Source organism: Phalangium opilio, unplaced genomic scaffold (assembly GCF_054372755.1).
Source record: "Phalangium opilio isolate 3A_F unplaced genomic scaffold, DU_Popi_V2 ptg000329l_1, whole genome shotgun sequence".
Lineage (NCBI taxonomy): Eukaryota > Metazoa > Arthropoda > Arachnida > Opiliones > Phalangiidae > Phalangium > Phalangium opilio.
In genome coordinates, this window is record NW_028324226.1 from 1,452,579 (window position 1) to 1,468,297 (window position 15,719).

The 15,719-nt window shown below is 37.9% G+C and overlaps 1 protein-coding gene across 7 annotated transcripts in view; it reads left to right on the forward strand.

Annotated features, from left to right (window-relative positions):
• LOC149610206 (latrophilin Cirl-like) overlaps window positions 1–15,719 on the forward strand; it is a 331,713-nt gene that overhangs the window by 246,162 nt on the left and 69,832 nt on the right. The window lies entirely within an intron of this gene.

The following is a 15,719-nucleotide window of genomic DNA, read 5'->3' on the forward strand; positions in this document are numbered from 1 at the left end:
TCAAAAAGTTGTATCAACTTGCCCAACTTGTGGGGAGAAAAGTGTAGTAAATCCTTCCTTTTCACACGACTAAACTTTTACCGCCAAATAGAACCTTTTAAGCGCACCTACCTTGGCACCCGCGAAAAAGGCTTTTTTGCAATTCATTTTGATTGGCTGAAGAAATGAAATTAAAAAGTTAAGTCAGCAAAAATTGGATCACTGATCCAATTTTTCCCAGCCAACTTTTTTGGTGACTCAACTCATCCAGCGTCTATTCAACCTATCCAACTAGTTGATTCACTCGAGTTAACCCATCAAGCTGAGTCAAAAATTTGGATCGTCTGAAAGAGACTTTACACTCCTTGGTAGCCATCTTCTCCATTGCAACTTCAAAAACGTTGATCTTATGGTTTTTATTGGTCTCACTTCGCTGTCAAGGATTTCACTGGCCTTACTTCGAATTATGGATTGTTTCTAATAAGGTCCCTGGCCTTTCGTGACTGTGTAGGCTGTGAATGGGGTTATCTAGAAGGCTCATTTGATTTATTCGGACATCGCGTGCTACTGCACCATCACAATCCGTCGAAAAGTGACTTCAGTCCATGATGATAACTATGGGTTCTCTTTGGCATCCGTTTGCTTAACGTTGACATGATTTGTATCGCCTCCCGTGCACTGCATGCTATTCCCCATGCAGATATTACCTAACCCTTTTCCTCTGTCTATATGGAGGAAAGCGGAGCTCTGAGGAGAAGATACTTTGAACGGGGTTTGACCCCTTGTTTATACAATGGTATATATATGCGCATTGCGTATATACTGTCTTTTAATCCAAAGGATTTGCGAGGAAAGAGAAGGAACAGTATTACCCCGAGAGTAATTAGGGATAACCCACCGGAAATAGTTATTATCAGGGACTCAAACTCCGTCCGCACTTCCGGTTGGTTGCCTTGCGCTGGCGTTACGTAGAACCCTTTAGCTATTGTCAGCATGCTCTTACTTATACTTACGCTCCGAGTCGACATCAAGTAGATTACTATATGAACGTAGTATGGAAAGGATTTGTTTTAAAAATTCACCAAGCCAAAAGTTAGGAAGCTTAAAGGTAAAGTTCAGGTAACATTACATTATACCTTGAAAGAACGACCTTTTTTCTAAATATAAAAGGAAAAATATTTGAATGAAAAGTATGTGATCTCTTATTACAAAATAATTAGCATTTAATTAGTCTTAAAAACAATGACTACTTTGCCATCCGCCATTGGTTAAGTGGCGTCTGCTACATCGAACCTCTTACCCCTACCTCTCTTAGCCTGTAAGAATTCAACTAATGCCGTCGGGGTAAGTGGTTCGATTTAGCAGACGCCACTAAAGCAATGGTAGTGGCGTCTGCTAGCCTGAACCTCTTACCATTACCTCTCTCTGCCTGTGAGAATTAGAGTAGGTGGTTCGATTTAGCAGACGCCACTAAAGCAATGGCGGATGGCGCAGTAGTCCTTGTTTTTAAGACTAATTAAATGCTAATTATTTTGTAATAAAAGATCATTTATTTACTTTTTATGGTTTCTCCTCTTATATTTAGAAAAAGGCCTGTTTAAGGTATAAATGTTATGTTACCTGAACTTTTCCTTAGAAGGCCAACAACATGATGAATTGAAAACAGAGCATCGAACACAAATACTGACAAGCTTTGAAGGTTCAACAAGTAACCAACCATGTATTGTTTCGTCAAAAACCATGTTCGTTATTGATGGAAATATTACAGGCCTTTCGCTTTTTGGGCTGGCAGTTTTATTACACTTAAAAAATTCTAACAACATATAATCACGCGCGTGTTACCTGTACAACTGGGGGTTGGCAGTATATTTATTCACGCATTTTTCCATCCATTATTGTTGTGTCTTGTATTAATTTTTGTTTGAAGTGACCCGTCACCCAATTTTATTATTTTTTTTTATTTTTTAACTTTTCATTTTCTTTCAATTCTCGTGTACGTCGCGGCTCTGTTCTTTTTTCTTTCAACGAACCAAACACGATTTTAATCAATGTCTCGGGTGTTGAGAGAATAACCTGTTCTGATCAACAACACCCTTCAGCTAAAAAAGGTGACCTAACTTGAACGTAATCATAATTATTTTAAATAATAAAGAGTGTAGGCCTAAGGTATACTAATTCAAAAAACACCATGCACCCAACGCATAGTATACTTCTTTCTTTAATGAATTTATTCATTAGTTTATGGCGGTAAAACTTCATTGAATTATATAGATGTTTTTTAATTACCCCCGGGGATTGTTTGATAACAAAGTTGCCTAATTACTAATTAGATTAGATATTAATTAAAATATTCAAACCTGATTTGGGTTTATTAATCTTTTTTTTTTTTTCAATATCTTATGACGGTTAATATTTGATTGTGAACAAGGCGATCACGATTTTCAAGAATGAATAATCACGGTAAAACGTAACGAAATGGAACGCAACTTAGGCCTAGGAGCAAGCATGCACCCCTCTATTTGAAAATTTTTCTTACATCATCTCTGGACTTGTTATTAATTTTCACACCCGAAATATTTTCCCAACACTATCCAGATAATATTCGCGCTATAAAATGAATGGAATCTGACAAAAGCCACAATCTTTTATTATTATTATTATTCCAAGAACTTTGAAGAAAAAACTTGGAACATAAATTTTGAATTTTTCTATGGCGTTGAAAATGTTTCCTCAGTACCAAAGCATGACCGTAGCTTTTTATGATTAAATGTTTCTCTTTAGGTGACCACACGGAAAATGCCCCCATTGTAATACCTATGGCGGAGGGTTATTTAATTTAAACTTCATATATAAAAGGAAGTAGTTCTAGTCTTCTACGGCACGCGCTAAGTTAACAAATCTCGCGCTCGCGATTCGAAATGAAATTGTTTTCTAGTTACCGGGGCAACTCTACCGATTTTGTGTTAGCCTTTGGGCACTGTGTTACTTTACTAATAAAGAAGGCTGTAGATAACGTAGTTTAACTCTTAAATCGAAAGGGTCTATCAAATATGACTGATTTATTTTTTTCTTATTTTAAATAAAAAAGCTAAGGAAATGGTTGAAATAACTTTTCTATCGTCTTGTTTCGAATCGAAATTGAAAATTAAAATTTTTCTCTCTACATATATATGTATATATATTAGGGGACTTTAAGATAACTTGGGGCTAAAATGCATCCGGGTGGTCCCATATCCAAAAAAAAAACCCCAGTCTAAAAACCTATAGTCTATACACTCCAGTAACTGCGCCGCCAATAATCTATCTGCCTGCACCATTTTTTTTCATCTTCTCATAAATTTGTCGATAGAAAATTAAGTATTTTGCAGTCAAAATTTTTTCCCTTATAAATTAATCCTACATTAGAAGGTCATCACATTAACGTAAAAAAGAATGCCTCGCTAGCCCTTCGTTCTCATTAAGTTGAATGTACGAAGAGAGAGTAGAGGAGAGAGAGAGAAGATATCGATGTTAAAGTCAGAGAAAAGGGAATGAGATTGAAGGTTCGGGAATGAAGTTGGAATACATCATCTTGTCTTTTACGAAAGAGGGATAAAAATATAAGGAACTTTGCTTCTTCAGTTAGTAGGGGGAAAAAGTGTGTGTGTGTTTTTTTTTTTTTTAGAAATTCGTATTCGATTAACTCGAAGTTATCTTTGATTGTAGTAGCAGGGAGGTGTAGAAAAGGAGACGTATTGTGGGTTGAATTTGGACCAATCTTCACGAGCGTCCGCCATATTCACTTACCTCGTGACTTAAGGATTAAAACGCTTGCGAACTTACGAAAATTCAAAAACAAAGCCTTAAGAAGTGGGAGTAGCATAGGAGTCGTATTGTGGTCTTTATCTCCCACAGTGGCGTTAAATTGGTTCCTTCTTGTCACGTGGGTTACTGTTTGTATCTTGAGTAACTTTTTTGCGCCCTCTCTTGAACACAAAATGTAGGACAAGACATACTGTTTTCCTTCTGATTGTACAACTTCAACCAAAGGACACTTGTTTTCTTTATCAAGATTCTCACGAGAGGGCAGGCAGTTCGTAGTGCGAGTTGGCCGAAACTCCGTTTTCCAACAATTCCGGACTCCTTTTCTACTCCTCCCTGATAATAATTTAGGGAAGGGATGATATACCTACCCACCCCAAGCAAAATATGTTTAACTTCAGTTTTTAATTTAGTTTTTGGACGTACAGTAGGAAACTTAGTTGCCATTGAGAGAAAAGATAGTTTGGTTGGATGTGCAAGCGGGAGATGTGGGTATGGGTTTTCAAAAAAGAGAGTGGCAGGCAGTCTTTTGTCGGCAGCGCTTTCCGCTGCTTGACGTTGGGATCGTCGAGCATCTTCGTGATATCATCCCAAGTTCATGCAACATCTCTTTTCCATCCCTAGTCTCTATCTAACTAAAAGAGCAAAAGAGAAAGAGAGGAAGTTAGGCGACGTCAATTATTTTTCTACCCAATTTTTTTTTCTCTCTCTCTCTCACTCTCTCTTACTCTTACTCTTTTCCTCTTTCGGTTGGGAATGAAAAATTAATGAACTAGCTCTCTCCTTACTCATTCCTTTCTGTTCTGCTCCGCTCAACCAATTTTTTATTTTTTCTCTTTTACGAAAGTTGCGAGTTTCAGTTAGGTTAGGGATGGGGGGCGTGCAGGCTTGGAGGCAACGAAGATATTTTTAAGTAATCCACGTCTGGAACTTCGTTGTTAAGTCTCACTTTATTAGCTCTTTATTTTAAGGGGTTGTCGCCCCCCCTCTCTCTCTCTCTCTCTGTCTCTCTCTCTCTCTGTCTCTCTCTGTCTCTCTCTGTCTCTCTCTCTCTCTCTCTCTCTCTCTCTCTCTCTCTCTCTCTCTCTCTCTCTCTCTCTCTCTCTCTCTCTCTCTCTCTCTCTCTCTCTCTCTCTCTCTCTTAATCTTAACCCCCTTGAGGGAACTCGACCCTATGCTTGTCTCAATCGGAACATGTGAAAGAAGCCAATTTTTATACAACATTGTAATTATAAAGGTATCGGTCTGACAAAAAGGTCCGGGACGTTTTTTCTATAGTGATTCAGATCTAAGGCAGAAATACAATTAGGTAGACCTTTTATTGGGATTATGAATAAATGTTTTTCTCCTTTGAATATTGTATCGTCGTATGTATATACCGTATGCAATTATTTTAGGTTAGTTATTAATTCATTTAATATTCATGGGGAATTTAGGGGTAATTCATGTTTCCCGTATTATTCAATAGAGAGAATTCTTTCGTCTGTGAGTACTTGTTTTTGTCGACGGTGGTTATCCGTTGTCCATACAGCTAACCCGAATGGAATTGAAGGTAAAAATAGGGTAATTCCCTGAACACTTGTTATACCTTGTTTTTTCCTACTCCCCTTGTTTCTCTTTATTCGGGGAGATTTATTTTGCGGGTTGTTGATTAAAAAAGGGTTAATAGAATGAATAGTTAAGAGGAAGGAGGTAACGGAAATAGTTCTGTTGGGTATTTGCTGGCTACCGCGCCTTTTCTATTATTAATTAAAGGACCAACTTAATTGGATTTCCTTTTTCTGTTTGTAGATAAAACTATAGTAGCTTTAGGCCTTTATCCAAACCACCTTTTTCTATAGAAAACTAATGGGCATTTTAGTCAACTGATAATTGACATTTTAATTGAACTAAATGAACATTTAAAAAAACCAGCGCGTGGTTTTCTTTCAAGATAAGTTTATTTTTAGAATATAATTCTGATTGTCTTAGTTCTTGTTGTATTTTTTTGTTTGGCTAGCTTTATATATGACCCCGTGACCTTTCGGAATGGTCAGCCATGGTACGCGTATCCATAAAGTCTATCGTAATTTTTCTTTTCTTTCGTATGCCCTAAAACTCTCCATTGGTCACTCACTTCTCCGTAATAGATCGCCATACAACGCGGAGTGATACTTAATGCAAACATATAGGCGGTCAATTGTAAACTTCGTCTGGTCAATATACCACGAACTTTAAGTATATTACCGAACCTGAAACTTACGTACGGACCTTTTTGATCTTACGCCTGTGCAGCTTCTTTCCCGGCTTCTAGTCTTTGAATGTTTATGTATAGAAGGGATGTTTGTACTGGAATGGCCTATCGGTCAAAGAGAAAACAAATTACGTTGGATTCTTTTATCCCATTACGGAAAACGAGCTAAAAGACCAAGTGTACTATAAACATCAGAAGGTTTTAAGATGGTCCGAAATCCGGAATCTTATTTTTTTTTCTTCTTTCTTTCAAAATGGGATTATATCTTGTTTTAGGAAGTAAAACCCCCTCGAGAACAACTCCTCTGTACACGCAATTACCCCGGAAGTATACTTTGAGGAAATAACAAATCCATGGGAATCGAATTTTGTGTTCATTCGAAATGGAAATTTTCTTATCAAAATCCGTTTTTCCTGATGCAAAACTTACTTCCAAAGAAAGAACGAAAAATATGGGTAAAGGTGAATCTACGTAAACTATGGGAAATAAGAATGGTATGGAAACTGAATTTACATATCCCAATACATACGAGAGTGCTTTAGCAATCTCCTGGCGGTCTAAAGGTTCCTCAGGTAAACTAATGCAATTGCAAAGAGGGTATAAAAGATAAACAAGCAACCCAACCAACCACTCAAGCGGAAAGATTCGTCCTAGACGTCATTCGGTCGGTTTTTAGAGATAAGATGGGATAGGGGGGCCCGTCCATGAGTGGGATTAGACCAAGGTTGTTGAGACTGACGCATTGTGGGTGGTATAAGTGCAGGCTTCTTTGGATTCCCTTTTGAAGTCCTTCCTTTCCTAAAGGTAGCCATTATCTAGTCGTTTTACCACACGACATCCCCCTAATATGGATGTATGGAACAGTATTTGTAAATACTCATGGTTGAAGGCCCGTTTACAATCAATTTTTACAAGCTGCTAACGCCGGGCTTTGGAAGACAAAAAATCTTGCTAAAACTTTAAAACAGAAAAGCTGCATGGAACTCGGATGGTTTCTTTGAATGGCATAAGCTTTAAGAAAATGAGAAGCCTATATAGAACTCAATTGGATATCGAAGGTTTAAAGCCCGAAAATTCGAAACTTTCAATTTAAAACTTGTTAATTTGAAAACATCTAGATTTTGCGTTTCGGCAGTGAGAACGTATAAGGAGGAGAATCAAAGAGGGAAGGGGGAAGGTAACTATAACAGCACAGCCAGATATCTCTCTCACGCGCACCTACCTCGGCGCACAGCCGTCACGTGAGATATTAAGAATACTGGCCGTAAACTAATTTTCCTCTCTGTTGCACCGATTGCGCATGTGTGGAACTCTGATACCGAGCCACAGCTCGGTACCGGTTTTGAAAGGGGGTGGCTGACGGACAATTTGGTCTCTCCGATTCTCCTTCTCGTACGTGCTCACTGGTTTCGGCTTTTGGCTGTTGCCTTTGACGCAAAGGCTTATTTGTTTGAAAATGCGCCTTAAGTCGTATTGCTTCTTGGAAGGTCTCTTTTAGTTTGAATAAGAAGTATTTACTACCTATTTATAGCCAGATTCCATTCAATTAATTCAAATTAATTAACTAGCGAAAGTTCAAAACAGAAGTGACCTTTCACCTTTCGCTTTCATCGCGGAAACCTAACAAGGCTTAAAGCGTCTGCTAACTCCTCAAGTAATTGAATACATTTGCACGCATCATGCTTTAAGGCTCGTTTTCATAGGCGCGAGTTGCGTGAAAATTTCGAGCGAAAGCGGAAACGTTCGAAAAAAATACATTACCGCTCGTATTCAAGCTCGTGAAGCGTGAGCGTTTTCGAATTTTCTAGCTTCTATGAAAACGAGCCTTTAGTGTCTTAGAATTGGTCGCAAAACTTAAGAAGCTTTGATTATATAATGTTTATATATTTAAATATAATTAATGCACGAATTTTATATTTAACCTTAATTTCTTTTTGAAAGTTAATCGTTAAGTGTGTCTACTTAGGCGTGCAATTACTTGGCGCGTAAAATTGTTTATACGCATTTATTCGGAACAAAATAGATCAAAGGAAATGGAATGACTTTGCGCAACCGATATTCTAAACCAGACCGTTAAACTAATGAGATTAATGAGATCCTCTTGAAGCCGTTCCGTTCCGTTTCGGTATAAGTTTAGATCTAATTAATTATTATTCAGACAGGTATACTTTCGAAACATTTTTGGCGCTCCTTTGACGCGCGTCTCGTTTGGTTGAGGCTATGGTGATTTCATCTAACCGGGCTCTTTAAGATAAACATCTTTAAATCAAGTAAACCAACAAGCCATAGAAAAGGATATAGTTAATAGCTAAGAGGTCATTTATACCACCACTAAAGGGGTCAAACATTAATATCTATACTCCATAACAGCAAAGACACCTGGCGTTGTCCGTTAGTTCGTTGGGGCGCCATTTTAAAACATGGAGGAAAATCGAACCCCAAATGTTGACCATAAAGCCCGTCGATGGGAGAAGGTTCTGGCTGCCATTTTTAAAGATGGCGGCGGATTGGGAAAATATTTCTTAGTGCGTCCCTACTACTTAAGAGTAACGTCCCTGCAAATTTTCAGCCTTGTAAATGAAGCGGTTTGGACTGGGCGTTGGTTATCAGTCAGTCAGGACTTTTGTGTATTTTATGACGAAATATCCGACCCCCGTAGCCAGCGGTTCCTTTTGAGAAATTGCGTCAACCGTGTCGAAATCGATTTAACGAATTTGAGTACGGCGTTTTGATTTTTGAGGGATATAAGCCCCTGGGCACCTCCTTCCCTTTGCCCTCCCCTTCGTAATTAGGGATCTCTAGAAGAAGGTAGAGAGAGAATCTCTCCATCTATTTATACTTGCAAATATGATCATCCCAGCAGCTCTCCTCCTGAGCTTCTTCTTTCATCCTCCTCCTTTAAAAATAATGCCGAAAATTTCGCCAAAAACTTAAAAATTTTGATTGATGACGGGCTTAACCCAATCCGATTAGAATGCGAGCCCAATTTTTTTCTTCTTTGCCTTCCCATACCGGGGATGACGTTTTAAAACGATAGTCCTTAAAGTCAAAGGTATTATAGCTTTCTCCTTTTTTTAAAAAAATCCAAAGGCATCCGTCCCGACTTAAATTCAATGTCATCTATTGCTGTTTCTTTTGAATCCTTTTGAATAAAGTACCCCTTCCCATCCTCCCGACGTAATTGCGACGTCCTCTACTTTCTAATATATAGATATATTTATACAAAAGGATTAGATAAATTTTATGAGACGTCAAAAATTTGAATGGAATAAATAGCAATAGTCGTTTTTACGGATATTTCTCTTAGTGTAATTTTTCAATGGGATTTGTTTTGTAATACAAATTAGGTTTATTTACGACGCTCGAATCATCTCTTCAGGATTGATATACTGCTGAGATTTGTAGCTATGTACAAAGTGTAATTATCTTTTAAGTTCTATCGTCTATTTTTGGCCTACTATATGGAAACGTTCTTAAACGTTTTCAGTCTAAGGTATCTGGCCATCTTGATGAAGGAGATTATACTTTTGTGTGTCTCTCTCTCTCTCTCTTTCGCTAGCCAAGCAAGAAATCTTGTTAATATTTTCTTAGCTCGATTACGCGACGGAATATCATCAGAGTTAGGCTTAACAGTGCCGGGCCGTCTTTTTGAATGATGAGATGTCAGAGATGTCATTAGGCCCGGCATTCTTCATCCGTCTTACTCCCCTCCTCATCTTCTCCTTCTTTCTCCTCTGAATTCATCCCCATCTTCTTAAGTTTTCCCTCCCCCTTTTTTGCGCCCACGTAACCGTCGTACTAGCTGGGCTGGGGCAGAGGCCCACCCTTATGACTTCTCTTTTTCATTTGGATTTTTCGGAGACGTATCGTTGCCAGAATGTTTTTTTTTTAAAGTGGTTCCTATATCTAACCCCTTTCTCTCTCTCTCTCTTTGAGATCCGAGTCAAATCTGCGGAGATTTAAATTCAATTTCGTTTTGTTTATGCAACATCTACGATCGTACAATATGCGTCAGTTAGTTTCTAGAGGATATATTTTAAAATTCAAAACTAAATATTTAGGTCGAAAAGTATCTCGCAACAGCTTTATTATTATTATATGTTTTTAAAACACTTAGAGACTGCTTTCGCTGTCGGAATTGGTTGGATACATGGAGGATGTTTCTGATAAGTCTGCCATAAATTAAATGGAATATGAACTTCTTTGCCCAGGTCAAACTAAGTGGAAAGTGTCATTGAACGTGGGGTTACGGAGATACGGGCTTTCAAACTTTTGACCCTATGTGTCTTTGAGGTGACCCTAAAGAGTGGACAATTATTAATACCTCTAAATAACGATGTTAGCTTTGTGCTAATAGCAGGTACTCTTGTACTGGTGCATTGTAAGATCTAATTTTTACCATATTAGGCACACTTCTACTGAATAATGTGTTATACTGCACATGTGTCACAAAATTCAGAATTGTTTTAGGGGCCAATTAATGTTTGGGAGCCCATATCTCCTTATAACTAAATGTTGTAGACCCCATCATGTTTTCTATGACGCTTCCCACTCTGCAGTTTGACCCTTTAATTTTTGGCAGACTTATCAGAAACACCCTGTATGTATAAAATTCCGTACTTATGTGAAATATAGCTTAATGCAAATCCTCCGTATTTAATTCCCTTTTAAAAAGTTGGCCTCGTTTCGTTTCTCGTTTCGAAATAGCTAACTTTCTTTGAACTTTCCCAATAAAAATTCTCCCCCATTGTTTCTGTATGCTGTAATTCTTTTTTCTCTAGACCAACGGCTTCAATCTCTTTGTTCGAATGTCTATCTTTTTAATATACGCCAGTGTATATTTTATCTCTTTTATAATTCCAATTATTTATAGCTCTCATTCTTTATTATTTCTTCTTTAGCTTTCACGCGCGATAATCGGCTGACTTTATACTTTAAAGTCTGCCAGTAGAAGTGTAGTAGGCATAGTTAGGCTTAGCATTTCAAAATCCCTCAAAGCAATTAAATTCCACAGACATTCAGGAGGCCCTGTACTTTTTTAAGCCTTGGTTTTTCTTTTGTTTTCTCTGATTTATTGAGTAGTTTGGTCGCTTTTAAACCAATTTTTTCACGTCAATCCTCATCGTATATAAGAAGTCGCCAGGCAGCGGCCATTTCGGTATTATATCGCCAATAGACCGGTCCTATTTGTTTCTTTTTTTGAAAGAAACGTCGTAAGAACAAGACCAGACGAGAAAGAGAGAGTGGTTCGTTCTCTTTTGAAATTTGTAGAAATAATAAAAAAAAAAAAAGAAATCAGGATTGAATAGGCTTTTTACTAAAATCCGCCAAGGAGATCATTCTGTCCGTCTGTCTTTGCATCGTCCAATATTAATGGTAAAAACGTTTTAAGAAAGTATTTTTTTTCTTTTTTTCTTCTTTTATCGCGTGGTATAGATTCCTTAGGCTAAGGACCGAGAGATATGTTTTCACTAACTTTGTACTTGTGCTTGTCCTTGCTTGATGTACGGATAGCGTGACCCCTGTTTTAAAACAAAGTTAGTGGCGGTTACTGCTTGGAGGAGTGAGGGATGGAGTGGTAATCCCTATCTATACCTTCAAGATCGTGGCCTCTGTATCCCTACCTACGGAACGGCACCGAAGTTCTCCCAGTGTCCTCTTTGGGCGTTTAGGTAGGGTCGTATACGGAATCGTAAATGGCGCCCTCTCTGAATTAAAAATAGAAGCTAGTGCCAATACATATACAATGGCGCTACGCGGCAGCACCGAAGTTCTCCCAGTATCCTCTTTGGGCGTTTAGGTAGCTTCTTATAGTACGGAATCGTAAAAGGCGCCCTCTCTGAATTAAAAATAAAAGCTAGTTTTCATGCAAATACAATGGCGCTACGTGGCAGCACTTAACAGTCGCCTATACCGAAGGGTGCGCGAGGTACACTGGCACCGCATTTTCCACTCCATTTTACCTCATTTCTCCCTGGTTGTTGTGTTATGGGGATCTTACATTTTAAGTTGGGGAAAGTTATACTATGAATATTGTGAAGTTATTAATGCGTCTGGTTCGGTTTGATAATCTTTTTATTATTCCTTTATTGAAATCTTCCTTTTCAAATACGAAGCTATTATTTATTTCTTTTATCCGTATTATGTTTGTATATCTTTCTACAATCGTCTATTGAGCCAGTATTTAAATATTATAACTTTTAAACAAAACTTTTATGAGATGTATGTAAAGCAGCCGTCACATGATTTATTTATTTTTAAAAATATTTGAAATAGAAATAGTTTGGGTAATTTTTTGGAATTTGTTTTTAAATTCGTGACCTCAACCACCTAATTTTAAAACTTAAAAAAAGAAACAATTCAATTCACGATTTTTTTTTATATAGTATACGGTTAGTCACGATTTAGCGTGTCTGCGAAACAAACAATATTATAAAGTGGTTATATAGTTACATACAAAATTGAAAATTATATACCTTAAAAGGATTTAACCACAGCCAGCGATAACAAACAAAGACTTTGATTCTATAAGGTAGCCTACCTGCCTGTTACTCCTAATCTATAAAGACAAGAAGTATACGTTCTTAAAAGTGCATGCTTGTCTACGGAAATTGGTATTTTCTTACATCCACTAATAAAAGTAAAAGAAATTTAAAAAAAGAACATTTGTTTCCTGTATAGCGCTTGAAAGGACCCTCCAATCCTCAATAAACTAATACGATCTAAGCTCCTTACTGAATCCAGTCGCGTATGGTTTAACAGTTTTCGTTTTTCTTCTTCTTTTAAACTTTTTCAGTTTCTTATACTATACTATATAGGATGGGAAATGTCTTAGTGCGCCCCCTGACGTTTGTAAGGGGGGATTGCGATGTTACCAAACGACCTTCATTAGCGGAGAATTTTCTCCACGGCGACACTAAAATTTTTCCTTCTTCCTACCAATTCGGAAAAAGGAAGAGAAGATTGGAAACACAGAAAGAGAGATAGAAGGGACACAGCGCGAGCGCGGCATCTTTACAAAACCGCGCGTGCTTAGAATCCGAGAAACCGTTTATAAACCAACCGGAATTTGTTCTAAACTGACGCTAAGACACGCGGTTAGAAATAAATTAATTCGGGCGTAAATTCCGACTGATTTCGACGCATTCTCCGTTCATGTCGTAATAAGGAATGAAGTGAAAGTAGGGGATAGAGGGTTTAACTCCTATCTAGATTCGTATTGACTGTATTCGTGATTTACGGGTGGACACGCGACTCGTACATTTCCAAAAGGTAAAGGAGGCCATCTTTGAATAATAGGCGAGGCAAGCCCCTAAATCGTTCTTGTTGGGTTCGGGGTGAATCGCTTGAACCGAACTAGCAGCTAGGGTCGTTGGAATTTATATTGCCTTAGATTCTAGGCGGGTAATAAACTGGTCGAGCGAATAGATAGCGACCAAATCGACGACCCCCCCCCTCTCTATACCCCCCCCCCCATCCCGGTCATTATCGACATACATTTCGATATTTAATCGTAGCTCCCTGACGCGGAGGGTGATGGGATAGAGACGATATAATTATGGACAACCGAGATATCCTATCGTAAGAAATATAAAAGAGATGCGACGTAATAAATTTTGTAGGCCTTTGGGCAAAATATGTTATGTTTCTCTTAATGTTATTGGTACTAATTATATACGTTTGGTTATTATTATTACATTAGATTGCATTGCGTTGCATCGCATCGCATCGCGTCTGGGAAGATAAGAAAACGTAATTATCTTTTGGATAGCTAGACTGTAATCGATTCGTAATTAATATTAAGTTTTTATTTTTAAATTTGTCACGTACCAGTTAGTGAGTGTGTATTTGGAAGTTTCAAATCCAGGTGCCATGCAATTTAAATGCACTATTTTCACCCGAGACTCTTAATTGTCTATTTCTTCAACAAGTAATGTTACACCCATTAAAGGGAGGGTGAAGTGGAAAATCAAGTTGGATCGATTCTTGACCAATATTCATAGTGACATATTCGCGATGTATACCTCGGAATGCTTTCAAAAATCAAATTAGTTTGAGATTTTATAGATAATTTTATATTTGCACCTCCGACCAATTGCGTAAGGCCCTGCCTTCCCGTGTGTCGAATGAAATTTAACGCGTGAATTGATAGAAATTGCGCGTGATGTGTCAATCATTGCGCGAGATACAGAGCGCATCACGTGAGTTTTTGTTAACAAAAAGGCAGGGTGTTACGCGATTGGTCGGAGGTGCAAGTTTCAAATTATCCATGAAATCTCAAACTAATATGAATTTTAATGTAATTCGAGGGTATTTCCTGGATATGCAAGCTGGTCTTTATAATTAGTAGAAGAACTTGATTATCCTTAAATTAACGCGTTGTTTGAAGTCACCTGCATCGAAATTGTCTAATTGAGAAATCTCACTTGCTCGGTATAGCTAAACTAAAGGAATCGATAAATATATGGTAGACGTAATTTTAACAAATAGGCAACCAATGCGGTTTAATCAAGATATTTCAATTTAAAATGACTTGGAAAATAATACCTTTTATACACAAAGTTGGTAGTTGCATCGAGAATTCCTGACCCTTAAGATAAACCGAGTTCCGTTCCGTATTGGTGGTGGTATCTGTATACGAACTTTAATGAAATGCAAATGATTTTGTACTAAAGTTAGCGTATATCTCGTGGGGGGGGGGACATTTTCCATTCGTAATACTACTACCTAGCAGTACCACGCCAGAATCTCGGCTATCATTAAAGTTAAACATTTCACCGTCTCATGAATATTAATAAGACTGGTCCGTCCAATACCTTGGAGGAGATGCTCTGCTGTGCTGGGAGATACAGTCGAGTCGCGCTCTATATCCTCGACGCCAGCAGAAGAATAAACACACGCAAAATTTTCTACTTCTTTCTCTAAAAATTTGTAATATTGTTTTAAATTAACTTTAGTATACTAACTTAGAAAATAGAAGGATATATACAGGGTGTTGCAAAAAGGAGGTATAATTATAGGACAGAGGTACAATGGAGTGGGATCGTTCTATGGGAAATCAATTTTGAGTCTCATCAGAAGTAGGATGAGACTAGAAGTAAAGAACTCTAGCATTGGTAATAGATCCTGGCACTGGTGAACAAATTTGAGGATTTTATGCCGCTTCCATCGCGCCTACGCTAGAGAGAAAAAAATTGGTCGAGTTCCAAAAATATTTCTTACCCACTTCCCCTCAACCTAAAGCCGCGGAACGCGGACGCGGGTGCTTGTTTTTTGCTAGACACGCAGAAAGTCTAGAATTTATTTTTACCCTACACACAGATGTTAGTTGACCCTAACTCAAGGGTAATACAAGGGTAAACTACAGTATTTACCATAGTAACAGGAAACGAAAGAGTATATCTTTAAGAACTAAATTAAACTCCAACTTTAAATTGCGCTCACTATGCCTACATATTTTTAAAATGATATTTTCTTTCTTCCTATTTTTGTAATAGAATACGGCAGAAGTGAGATGAGACTAGAAGTGAAGGGCTCTAGCATTGATAGTAGATCCTGGCACTAGTGAACAAATTTGAGGATTTTATGCCGCTTCCCACGCGCTAAAACTAGAGAGAAAAAAATTGGTCGAGTTCCAAAAACATTTCCTACCCCCTTCCCCTCAACCTAAAGCGGCGGAACACGGACCCGGCTCCTTGAATCTAGT